Below are 12,468 nucleotides of genomic sequence, written 5' to 3'. Positions count from 1 at the left end.
AAAGGACATAATTCAAATCAATAGAGCAATAAATAACACTTTTCCCAAAATTCTCTCCCTACAAGTCCCTGTATAGAATTGTGACTAGAACATGAAATGAGCATAATAAAATGAAAAGGCCTAAGGCTCATCACATTAATTCTTCAAAGAAAAAATAAAGACATTGAAGCATCAAAGGGCAGAAAATATGAAGTATTTTGTTTCATTCAATTGAATATGTTTGCTATAAAATTAATAATGTATTTAAAATATATTGTGCCCATGTGCCATCCTAAGACTGACGGGTATTAAAAAGTTCGTATTTCTTACTGATACAGATGATGATGATAAATATTGAAAGGGCAATATAGGGAAATGAAGTGCTAGAAGTGAGATAGGAATAAGAGAACTTCTGTAGACAGAGTTGAATCAAGAATGCCTATAGGCATACCTCACAGATACTGCTGGTTATGTTCCAGACCACAGCAAAAAAGTGACTTTGGCAACAAAGTGAGTCAAATGAATTTTTTTGCTTTCCAAATGCATGTAAAAATTATGTTTACACTATATTGTTGTCTATTAAGTATGCAATAGCATTATGCCCCCCAAATAATGTAGATATCTTAATTAAAAGTACTTTATTGCTAAAAAATGCTGGCTATCATCTGAGGTTTCAGTGAATCATAATCTTTTTGCTAGCAGAGGGTCTTGCCTCCACGTTGATGGCTGCTAACTGGTGAATGTGGTGGTTGTTAAAGGCTGGGGTGGCTGTGGCAATTTATTGTAAGACAATAAAGTTTGCCACATCCATTGACTCTTTCTTTCACAAAGGAAGCATGTGATGCCGTTTGATAGCATTTTATCCACAGAACTTCTTTCAAAATTGGGAGTCAGTCCTCTTAAAACCTATCACTGCTTGATCAACTAAGTTTATGTAATATTCTAAATCATTTGGTGTCATTTAAACAATCTTCACAGCATCTTCACCAGGAGTAGATTCTATTTCAAGAAACCACTTTCTTTGCTTATCCATAAGAAGCAACTCCTCATCCGTTCAAGTTTTATAGTGAAATTACAGCAATTCAGTCACTTCCTCAGTGCCACTTCTAATTTCAGTTCTCTCTCTCTCTCTCTTTTTTTTTCTGGAATGTTATTTTATTTTATTTTTTTAATGATTATGTTCAGTTAGCCAACATATAGTACATCATTAGTTTTTGATGGAAAGCTATTTTATTTTACCTTTTTATTTTTTTATTATGTTAATCACCATGCACTGGTTGTTATACTCAATGAATCATGGAACACTACATCAAAAACTAATGATGTATGTATAATTTCAGTTCTCTTGCTATTTATACCACAACTATAGTTACTTCCTCCACTGAAATCTTGATCCCCCTCAAAGTCATCCAAACTTCTGTTATTGTTATTTTGACCTATTCCCATGAAACATGGATGTTCTTAATGAAATCTAGAATAGTGAATCCTTTCCAGGTTTTTAATTTATTTTGCCCAGATCAATCAGAGAAATCATGATCTATAGATGATATGGCCTTTTATTTTTTTAATGATTATGTTCAGTTAGCCAACATATAGTACATCATTAGTTTTTGATGGAAAGCTATTTTATTTTACCTTTTTATTTTTTTATTATGTTAATCACCATGCACTGGTTGTTATACTCAATGAATCATGGAACACTACATCAAAAACTAATGATGTATGTATAATTTCAGTTCTCTTGCTATTTATACCACAACTATAGTTACTTCCTCCACTGAAATCTTGATCCCCCTCAAAGTCATCCAAACTTCTGTTATTGTTATTTTGACCTATTCCCATGAAACATGGATGTTCTTAATGAAATCTAGAATAGTGAATCCTTTCCAGGTTTTTAATTTATTTTGCCCAGATCAATCAGAGAAATCATGATCTATAGATGATATGGCCTTATGAAATGTATTTGTAAATCATAAGACTTGAAATTCAAAATTACTTCTTGATTCATGGTCTGCAGAATGGATGTTGTGTTAGCAGGCATGAAAACGACATTATCTCATTGTACATCTCCATCAGAGCTCTTAGGTGACCAGGTGTAATGAATCATAACATTTTAAAAGGAAGCTTTTACCTGAGTTGTAGGTCTCAAGAGTGGGCTTATAATACTCAGTAAACCATGTTGTAAACAGATGTGTTGTTATCTAGGCTTTACTGTTTCATTTAGGGCACAGGCAGAGTAGATTTAGCATAATTCTTCGGGGCCCTAGCACTTTCAGAATGGTAACTGAGTATTAATTTCAACTTAAAATCTTCTGCTGTATTAGACTTTAATAAGAGAATTAGCCTGTCATTTGAAGCTTTGAAGCCAGGCATTGACTTCTGCTCTCTAGCTATGAAAGTCCTAGATGTCACTTTCTTCCAAGAGAAGAAAGTTGTTTTCTCTGCATTGAAAATTTGTTGTGTAGTGTGGCCACCTTCATTAATGATCTTAGCTAGATTTTCTGGATAACTTGCTACATCTTCTACACCAGCACTTGCTGATTTACCTTGCATTTTTATGTTATGGAGATGGCTTTTTTCCTTAAATCTCTTCCGGTCTCTGCAAGCTTCAAACTTTTTTTCTGCAGGTTCCTCACCTCTCTCAGCCTTCCTAGATTTGAAGAGAGTTAGGGCTTTCTTCTGCATTAGGTTTTGAGTTAAGGGAATGTTGTGGCATTAAACTTTCTCCATTTCAGCAATAGGCTGCTTTACTTTCTTAATATTTGTGTATCCACTAGAGTAGCACTTTTATTTTCCTTTAAGAAATTTCCATTTGCATTCACAAGTTGGAAAACTGGAGGAAGAAGCCTAACTTTGGGTCCCCCTTGGCTTTCACATGCCCTTACTAAGCCTAGTCATTTCTAGTTTTTGATTTAAAGTGAGAGATGTGCAACTCTTCCTTCCACTGGAATGCTTGTTGACCATTGTAGGGGTATCAATTGGCCTAATTTCAATACTCTTTTATCTCAGGGAATGGGGGGCCCAAGGAGAGGGAGAGAAATAGAAGAACAGCCAGCCAGTGGAGCAGTCAAAACACACAAAACACGTGTTCTTTAAGTTCACCATCTTATATGAGTGCAGTTTGAGGCAGTCCAAAATAATTGCAATAGTAACACCAAAGATTATTGTTTACAGATCACAATAGCAAATATAATACTAATGAAAAAGTTTGAAATATTGCAAGAATTACTAAAATGTGACAAAAACTCAGGAACTGAGTAAATGCTGCTGGAAAATGGCACCAATAGACTTGCTCAAGGCAGGGTTGCCACAAACCTTCAGTTTGTAAAATATGCAGTATCTGTAAAGTGCAATGAAGTGAAACACAATAAAATGAGGTTTGCCTGTACCAGGAAAGTGTTTAAACCTCAATAGAAAGAACGAAACTCACAGTTGAGTAAAAATGACATTTTAGGGGCACCTGGGTGGTTCAGTCAGTTAAGCGTCTGCCTTTGGCTCAGGTCATGATCCCAGGGTCCTGGGATCAAGCCCCACATAGGTCTCCCTGCTCAGCGGGAAGCCTGCTTCTCCCTCTCCTGCTCCCCCTGCTTCTGCTCTGTCTGTCTCTCTGTCATATAAATAAATAAAATTATTAAAAAAAGGTTTAACAAAAATGATATTTTTTCATAGATATCTTCTGGGAAATGATGGCTCAGTTTTTATAGAGAAAGAGTACAAATTGTCAAAAAAGTTTTCCAAAAGTGGTTACTAGACTAGAATTTAATAAAAGCAGGGTAAAAGAGGAATTAGAAAGAGAGACTTACTATCTTCAAATTCTTCACAGTTAAAGTAATTAATGTGAAGTAAGAGATTATTATCACATTTAAGTTTCAATGTTAAAAATTTTGAATTTTCAGTTAAATTTAGTAATGTACCTTTTCTTAGTTTTCCTGAGTTCACTACTTGTAAGCCACTTAGTCACTAAAAATCACTTAGAAAACAGAATTAAACTTTTAAAAGTTGTCTTTTAGAGTAATGTTTCAAAATATAAATACATTTCATATAAATGTTTATTGTTTATTTTATTTGTATTTATTATTTCTAGGTGAATTATTTGATCTATAGTCTCTCCATATCAAATATATTCAAACACAAAACAGTATTTCCATAAAAATAAAAATGCTGGTGAAAATAGGTCCATTTTAATAGTCTATTCGTTTGCTCAGCATTATTGCTCATTCATATCCATTTCTATGTTATTTTCCTGCATTTTCTGCAATGGTTATCATATCTCAAACCAACAGGTTCCAAAATTAATATTAGTTATTTTTGATGGATATAGGTGGAATTGATTACCATCTCCTTCAATACTCAAGTTTTTTGTTTTTTGTTTTCCTGACTTGCTTCACATATAGGGCTAAATACAGAATAGGTGCTTAGGAAGATTTAAAATAAATGAATGTGTTTTGAAATGGATTAAGAATTAAGAAATAAGAGAACAAATGATAGAATGAATGTAAGAATCAGTTTAAAACATACACTAGGCAACCTGCTAACCACAAATTATGAAAAATATTTTCCTCATGTGGACTTGCCAATTTTTATCAATTGGATATCATTACCATTTATACTTATGAAGTGATTGTTAATATGTTTGTTCATTATTCAAAATATTGCTCTTGAAGAAATTAACATAAAGGATATTACCAGGAGAGGAAGACTATCTCCAAATAATGAAAACTCAGAGATCATTGTGTACTATCCTCAATTCAAAATATAAAAAGGAAAATTACTGTATGTTAAAAAAAAAGAAGATAGTAGGGAGGGAAAAATGAAGGGGGGGAATCGGAGGGGGAGACGAACCATGAGAGACTATGGTCTCTGAGAAACAAACTGAGGGTTCTAGAGGGGAGGGGGGCGGGGGGATGGATTAGCCTGGTGATGGGTATTAAAGAGGGCACGTACTGAATGGAGCACTGGGTGTTATATGCAAACAATAAATCATGGAACACTACATCAAAAACTAATGATGTAATGTATGGTGATTAACATAACATAATAAAATCTAAAAAAGAAAGTTATACAAGAGTGAGTTTATTTTATTTGAAAAATAAAACCGATTTCTATTTAATTAAATAGTTTTGAATCACTCTTGAGCAAACTTGCTTAAAATAATTTCTTCATCTTTTTAGAGTAACTTCTTTCTAATACTTTGTTTTGAAAATTTTTCTACAAGTAGACAAATATTATAAAATATGTAGTAATTCAAATTCTTTATAGCCTGATAGAATCATCTTTTCTAAATAACTTTAAAGGTATATTATTAGAGATTTACATATTTCAATGCTATCTGATGCATATTTCAGTAAAAATTTATGGCCTTGTTTTGTTTCATCTGGCTGTTTGATAGAACTTATTTTTATATTGTGGATGATTTCTAGTTTAATCTTTGAGCGAATGTCTTTTATTTTCTGATTATTTTTATTTCTGTTTTACTACATCATTTTTTCCAAATTTTATCGTGATTACTAACTGAAAACTTACCCCCAAAAATCATGTTGTATTCCTAATTCAGTAAATGAAATATGTGGTTTCTTTATTTTCCTATGTGAAATGATGTTTACAATCAAACAGTTTTCATTCTGTTCACTGAAAGATGATGGCCACTGTTATTTTTTAGTTCATATTAACAGCTTTACCTATAGTTATGGTTTAATTTGTGTGAATTAGAGTGCTTCTTAATACCTTACATACTGCCCATTGTAGTATTTATTTCCTTTAAAAGAAATTAACTTGATCTTTGAGAGATAGCTCTATGAAACTATTTTTAATATGATATTTTTGCATTTATTTTTTAAATCTGGGAAATAAAATTCAATTGGAAAACATCAGTGAGTAAAGAAGAAATAAAAGCAGAAAAACGCCAGATTTCTGAATTAATTATCTAACATTAGAAAAAATTAAGGGCATGTCTAACCATGTTCTTAATAATTTTGAAGATATTTTTAATGTTTTGAATCATAAGGACTTTGCTCTTTATACACTATATGTTTTCTTAAAACATGATGATATTACTGCTTTTATTCCGATCCTTATTTTTGCACAATATATAAATTACACCCTTGAATAGTCAAAATGATGTTCTTATACTAAATTATTTAGAAATAATTTTAAATAATTAAATATTGTGCATACATATGCTATATTAAATATTAATTTTTATAGACAAAGTTGGGTTTTGCACAAAATGTGGAATGTTAGTAAATTAGAAAAAGATCTTATTATGAAAACTCTAATGATAGTCTCAAGAAGAGAAGTATATTAACAGCAATTCAAACATTTTACTTTATGTTTCACAGCAATTTTTACAATGTAATGACTCCAAGGATCTCTTTTAAGTATATTTGTAATAGAATGTTTGCATGGAAAACATTTTCCTTATTCTTGAAGTTCTTAATTGATATTTTCATGGCTTGGTTGAGTCTAATATTAACTCAAAAATATTTACCTAGCTCTTTCTTTACTCATATTTATGTTTCCCTAAGCTAGAATTTGTCAGTGTTGTTGGTCAGAGACAACTAGGTGGAACTCCAATAAAAGTGTTCCCCTACCACATGGTAAGAGAACCTTTTAGCCATAAACACAATCACCAAAGATTTAAAAATATACTATTCAGTCTTTCTTGAATTAAGTCTGTAAAGTCTAAGTTCTAACAAAGAAGAAGTGATGGAAACTTCTAGGAACACTCATTGAAAGAAAGTTCAAATGAAAACTTTGTTCTTTCTTCCCATTCTTGGAGCTGTGGACAACATCTTTAATGGGGGATGAAGTGTTGAGCTCAAAGTAACCTCAATCTCCAAGGACTTCATGGATTAAGACACTTTAACATCATTAGGCTTCCTAGGTCTTGACTATTATGAGAGAAAATAACTGTATCTTGTCGAAGTCACATATTCTTCATATGTGCAATTAAGAAAGAACCTAACATTAACTGCTATACATTTGTAGTAATACACTCTCTGTTTAAATGTTACTGTATAATACAGATACATTGTTATATATAACAAATATCATGTTAATCTCTGTTTCTATTTTATACAAATGAATGTAACACTTACAACACAATAATGCCTCTTAGCTGAAACAATCTTGGCTGTTACTGGATAATGGATACTAGATAATTTTGATAACAGCTTTCCTCCATAGATAGCTCCAAGGTACTTCACTGTCCTACTTAAACTCTAGTGAACTGTCTCTCTATTAAGACATTGTAAATTACTCCTTCTAGAGGGTACTGTTTCTTATCAGATACTTGACTATCACGCATTGATAATCTCTCTGCCAGGAGCAAATGGAATACTGATAGTGGCATCATTCACCATAAGCTCATTGCTGCTTTTGGCATGGAATGGAGTACAGGTGGAGGCAAAGTGTGAAAGATCAAGTATTGTGACAATTATTAACACTACATGATTTAGCTTCTTTTTAACTTTCCTGCAAGGGATAAAAGGGAAGAAGTATAAAGGTCTTGAATATCAAACTCAGAATACATATGAAAAATCAGAAAACTTGGTAATTGCAGTTATGGACCCAATCAAGAGACTTAATTTCAGGGGTGCGGAGTTGAAAGCCCATTACATATGTATTTCATGATAAGTACACGGTAGGGAGAGTAGAATACTGAGATATTTGATGGAAACATTGGGCAGACCCAGATGAGGGTGATCATTCTGATCTCTAAAATAACTCAGTGTTCCTTATCTCGGAAATAGCTCACCCTCTCTGTCTTCCAGAACTGGTCTTTCCCTTCATAAATTCCTTCCAATGACTTCACTGGGAAAGTTTCTTCATGAAGAGATGCTTATTGTACTGGAAACTCACAACCATAACTTCTCATTCTACCTCTAGCCTTTAAAAATTGGAGTCCAGCATAACCCCAACAGAAAAAGTACAAGATGTGGTCTGGGACAAAGTAGACTACACCACTAAAATAATGCCAATTTGTATCAGCAGGAGTTGAGAGGGAACAAAGAGGGGAGTGGATTGAAAGATGTTTGACCAAAGAGGACAAGATATGAAACTAGTGAGGCCAAATGTATTTATATGAATACACCAACTCAGGATTAGGGATTGGTTTAAGCACCTGGGAACTGTGTCAGTTAGGTTGGTCAATTATATCCTGGATTCACATATGACCTTCAGTCAATGAGAAAGAAATTGCAGAATATCCCTAGAGTATTGAAGAGGAAGAAATCCAAGGACTCAGGTAGAATAGTGGTCTGTTAGGAGTAATCTGTAGATATTTGTGTGCCCTTTTCCCCAGCCACCTCAATTTTTAGACTGTGGGTCCATGTATACTTTAACCATGGTGACAAAGATAGAAGCTATTCATGGGCACTTGAACATGGATTTTCCCCTCTATAGGAATGATCTATTTACTGTCCCTGCTAAGTGCCTAACCTACCAACATTCAACCCCAATTCTATTGTAGAATATTGTATCTTTCCTTAGGGGTAATAGTCACTTGCAAGGAAGTTAACTATATTGGACTATTTAATCATGGAGGGGGCAAAAGTTTGTTCTTAAGTGTTTAGATACATTCTGAATCTTAGATTTTCCTTCCTGTCTATAATGCTTCTGCCATCATCACTGTTGATGGTCTGACAGAATGCCTTATCCATCAACATGTAATACCATAGAATATCTCCGTTTACCTATGGTAAAAAGTAGTATAACGATGGGATCACATGCACAGGGTTCATTAGCTGAATCCATGATTAGAAATATCAGGCTTAATAGAAAAAAAAAGAAAAAAGAAAAAGCAAGTATAATAGAATAATGGGATGATATGCTAAAGACTTAGTATAAGACCCATGTCTAATAGGTTAGATGTGATGACATCTACTACTTAGCTGGACTACAGGGATCCAAGAATCAGGCAGAAGATGGGGATGTGGGCCCTGTTAGTATTACAAGGGATTATCTACTGAAGATATATTTTCTTCCAAATCCTGAATCAAATTATGTGGAGTATTGGAAGTTGTGGTGCCAATGGACAAATATTTCCCCCTAGAAAAGATTCTTATCTCCAATGGTTTAGAAACTCACTCCTCACATACTTATCAACATTTTTGACATCTCATACCACTAAACCAACAGGAAGAAAAAAGAGTCATTGTACTTACTGGCCAAGGTGAATAATTTTAATTACTATGTATGAACTGGAATGCTGTTACAAAATGGGAGTAAATAGGACCCCAAGGAATTCACTGGTCTTAACACTCCTTTGCTCAACAGATGTGGCCAATGGAAAATTACTTCTATTAAGACAGCACAGAATTAGACCCAGATAATTCAGGAAAAACATAGTTTTAGGTCACCCTTGCCCCAGGAAATAACTTATTTTTTTCAGGTTTCCAGCAAAATATAAAAAGAACATAGAACAAATCACTGACCAAAAAAAAAAAAAAAGAAAAGAAAAAAAATCACAACAAAACAAAATATAGTTATATTAAGTCAGGATAAGCTGCAGATGTGTGGCTCTGGGGAGTAGAAGAGTTAAAAACACCAGCTATGCTTTAAGTTATTTTGTTATGTCTTAGGTTAATTTTTGTTTCTCTTTTTTCCCAACCACTGGGCCCAAAGATTTAGAAGTAGTCAAGAACCTTAAAAATTGAGTCAACGCTACAGGAATAAGTTAGCTATGGTATTTTGTGAATCTTATTTTGGAAAGGTGCACTTTTTTTACCTTAAGGAAGGATCATGTTTCTATATACACAGGTATATATATCACTCACTACACATACAGACACATTTATTTATATATAATACATTCTTTATAATATATATTTGTATTTACAGATATTCATAAAGCACAAATATATGTGTATAATATATATATTCCATATATATTTATATTTTAATTCAAGTTTTAGCCTAAAGTCTAGAAAAAAACAATAGAATGGGGGCTGTGGGTATCTTATTTTCTTTCTTCACTATGAAATATTTTATAAAATTCACTCCTTATAACACTTTAGGTAAACAATATAAGACTAAGAGAGATTTTAAACACCAGACTAAAATATATACATACTAATAATATTTTATTGAAATTAAATAAAACTTAGTATTTGTTCATCAATTTTTCTTAAGTTTGAATTGAATAATGTTTTCACCTAAATGTCAACTCTGAATTTTCAATATTTGTAGAGTATTGTGTTAAGAAAGCTTCTGTATCACAACCAGGCTCATCATCAAAATATGAAAAAAAATCAACGTTAGTCATAGGCTGTGAAGGAAGCAAGAGTACATTTTTCCAGGTATTTATGATTCTTTTTAAGTTTATTGTTATTATTTATAGTTATATTATATGATATTTTTAACCCCAAACTGAGTCTGAATATAAATGATGTACAACCAGATCTGAGTATACTTTTGGTACCTCAAATAGTGGGAAATTCTGATTAAAGTTAACACCTTAATAATAATAATAATTGTGCACAGTGCTTTCAGGATGTAGTAAGTTAATTGGAACTTTGAACTTTCATTCAAATGGATTAATAAATAAGACAAATTTCCTTAAACCTGAGGTTCTGTTGTTCAGGAAGTATATTTATAATAATATGATTATATTTTAAAAGTTTCTATGGGCCAGACCATAATTTATAGTGATTGTACTGACGGTTATGAAAACATATAAGAGGGGGTGCCTGGGTGGCTCGGTCGTTAAGTGTCTGCCTTTGGCTCAGGTCATGATCCCAGGGTCCAGGGATTGAGCCCCGTGTCAGGCTTCCTGTTCAGCGGGAAGCCTGTTTCTCCCTCTCCTGCTCCCCCTGCTTGTGTTCCCTCTCTGGTTGTCTCTCTCTCTGTCAAATAAATAAAATCTTAAAAAAAAAAATACAAGAAAAGATGTTTCTGGATATTTTACTTGCTAACTTCAATGATTTATATTTGTGTATTTTTTTTTTACTTCCTAAATGGTTTGAACAACTTTCAAATAAACTATGTTAAAAATACAATAAGTGGTTAAAAGGTAATAAGTAAATGAATTAATGAATGAATAAATAAATAAACAACAAGGAAAAACACCTCATCAATGAGTCCAGAAGTTGCATTTGAAACCTAGGCATTATTTCCTACCATTTAAGAGTGAGAGGGAAATTTTCAATGAGTATTTTTATTGAGTATATATTCTGAGTTTAATAATGTACTCTTAGTAAAATGACATGTTAGTTTTCCAATATTTAATAAATACAAATATTGACATGTATAAATATATACATATAGTCATAAATATTATACATATATAAACATGTACATATAAATACATATATAAATATATTAAAAATATATATATATACACACACATACACACACATGTTAGGGGGTTGTTTTCAGCTTTCATCTATTTTAAGCAGTGCTGCTGCAACATATACTGAGAATGGAATTACTGAATACTTAAAGCTAGTAGAGGAAGCCATAGGTTTTTCCAAGCCATTTGTACTGACTTGTTCTACCACCATTAGTATATAAGAGTTCCAGTTACTTCACATCTTGGATAACACATGCTATTGTCAGTCTTTTTCATTTTATTTGTTCTAGTGGTTCTACACATATAATTAGGTAGGATGAGGTCCTACCGGTTTAGGGTGTTTCTTAACCCACTATGCCTGGTCCTTTTAAAAGGGAAACATTTGGACACAGATGAATATATACACGGGGAGACTGCCAAGTGAAGATGAAGACAGAGATCAGTTTGATACAACAGAAGCCAAGGAACACTAAAGATTGCTAGCAAACCACCAGAATCTAGAGGAGAAACAGGGAACATTTCTCCCTCACAGCGCTCAGAACAAACCAATACTGCTGACACCTTGAGCTAGGCTTTCTAGCTTCCAGAACTGAAATAATGCATTACTTTTGTTGAGCCCACTCAGTTTACGGTGTTTTGTTTCAATAGCCCAAGCAGACTAATACACTGTCTCTTTCTTGTTGATTTGTAAGAGGACTGTATATATACTGGCTATGAGTTCTTTGTCAGCAATACGGACTGCAAATTAGTCTGTGACTTGCTTATTCATTCTCTTAATGGTATCTTTTGATGAATAAAGTTTGTTTAAATTAATGTAGGTCAAATTATCCTTTTTGTCTTCATGTCCTGTTTAAAAAATACTTGCTTACCTCAATATCATGAAAATCATAAATATCAAGATATCGTTTCTTCTAGATAGTATTGTTATATCTTTCATATTTAAGTGTAAAATACACCTGGAATTAATTTTTGTGAATTCAGTGATATAATTAGGTATGTGTTACCCAGGTTATTAAAGTGATCTTATTTATTCTATATACTCTCTTTCAGAATACTTTTCCACTATGTTTCATTGGGTTGAAAATACAGAATAAATTCATCTGTTGAAGGTGACTTAAAGCATTTTGAAAGCAATCCTTTGCTAATGGTTAATGAACTGTCCTAGGGATGAATACTATTCATTAAAAGATCTGTGAAAT

Source organism: Eumetopias jubatus, unplaced genomic scaffold (genome assembly GCF_037043125.1).
Source record: "Eumetopias jubatus isolate StellerSeaLion01/CBP00866 unplaced genomic scaffold, mEumJub1_p1.0 scaffold_1, whole genome shotgun sequence".
Taxonomy (NCBI): domain Eukaryota; kingdom Metazoa; phylum Chordata; class Mammalia; order Carnivora; family Otariidae; genus Eumetopias; species Eumetopias jubatus.
This window is presented reverse-complemented; position numbering follows the sequence as displayed.